The sequence below is a fragment of the Tupaia chinensis genome, unplaced genomic scaffold, assembly GCF_000334495.1.
Source record: "Tupaia chinensis unplaced genomic scaffold, TupChi_1.0 Scaffold000225_1, whole genome shotgun sequence".
Taxonomy (NCBI): domain Eukaryota; kingdom Metazoa; phylum Chordata; class Mammalia; order Scandentia; family Tupaiidae; genus Tupaia; species Tupaia belangeri.
In genome coordinates, this window is record NW_006159700.1 from 2,700,628 (window position 1) to 2,702,431 (window position 1,804).

Sequence of the window (1,804 nt, forward strand, 5' to 3'; positions counted from 1 at the left end):
TTAAAAGCAGTCCACATGGGTATATTTAGAAATAAGAGCCGATATGACAAAAATATAGGCAGGAAGGATACAAATAAATTTTAGGATAGTTTTTATCTTGGAAAATAAAGAGAGGGAGGTGAAATAGGATGGGGAAGGGAAAGATTTATCTGTTTATATGTCTTTCTTTTATAAAAGATATACAGCAAAAGATATCACTTGGGGATTTTGTTAAAATGCAGATTCTGATTCAATAGGAGTGGGAGTGAGATGTGCATAGTACTGAAATTCTTCCTTGTTAATAAGTTCCCAGATGATGCTAATACTACTGGGCCACCATGGACCAAATTTTAGATTCTTGGATCTAAAAAAAAAAGGCTAACTTTATCAGACCTTTATGCTGAGCAGAGAAGTGTCAATTATTTTCTGTGTGGATGAGATGGTTTACAAATACTGGGACCAGCAGATGGTGTAATGGTTACATTGCTGGACTCCCACATAGACAACTGTTGTTCAAGTCATGGACCCGGTGGCTTAAACTCACGCCAGGCATGTGTGCGTGTATGCCCAAACTCCCAAGAGGACAGTGGAGGAGAAGGTATTACAGCATGGTCATCTCTGCTGGAGATTGATTTCTCACTTTCTGTCTCTCTGTCTCTGTCTCTCAGCAAGCACACATGACCTATAGCAAGCATCTCTCTAAAAAATAAAAAATAAATAAATGGTTTATAAATACAAACAAATTTCAGGAGAATTCCTAGCAGCCTCCCATAGTGCTACTACATAACAGTAAATAATCTTACCTAACTATACAGCTTGTGGCGTTTTCGTGATAAATAAAATAGTATTCAGATATACATATAAACATGTGAAAATAAGGGAGGCATTTAAAGATCTAAGAAAAATGTCATGACAGTAGCTTCAATTGTTTTGAATTATTTTACAGAAAATTGTTAATAAAAATTTTACTTTTTATCATTTAGTCCCTGAAAGTTGACAAATTCCTTGGCTAATTGAATACTAACCTCTTCATCTGTCATTGATGAGATACTTCTGAGGGACACTTTTTGAGATGCTCTGATGCTATAAAAAAATAGAATATGATAGCATTAATTCAGATGAACATTTGGAATATAATTGTATTTATTCAGATTAATATTTACAATAATATAAATAAATAATATTAAAGAGAACAACCTTGGCTTCATAAGTGGACCTTTTCTATATATGAAGAAGCAGGTCGAGGATGTCTATACTAATTAATGTAATCATTTAACATAGAGTATAGTTCTAGAAAGGCCAGGACTTTGGAGTGCTTTGTAATTTGTTGTATTGTCAATCCAGAACTATTTGTGGCACATAAAAGCCCTCAAAAAAGGGGGCCAGAAAGTGGCATGGTGGTTAAGGTGCTGGACTCCCACATGGTAACTGCAGTTCAAGTCCTGGACCTAGTGGCTTGAAAAATCACACCAGGCACCTGCGTGCATGTGTCCAAAACTCCATAAGGTGAATGGAGGAGAAGGGATTGTGGTGTGGCCATCCTCCCCCTGGAGAGTGATGTCTTACTTTCCCTCTCACTGTCTCTCTCTCTCTCTTCACTGGTTAGCGCACATGCTCTATGGCAAAAATCTTTTTATAAAAAAAGCCCTTAAGGGGGCCAGCAGTTAGCGTAATGGCTATGTCGCTAGAGTCCCATGTAGTCGACCACAGTTCGAGTCCTAGACCCGGCAGCTTAAACTCACGCCGGGCGCGTGTGCGTGCGTGCCCAAGATCCCGAGAGCAGAATGGAGGAGAAGGGATTGCGGCGTGGCCATCCCCTCTGGTG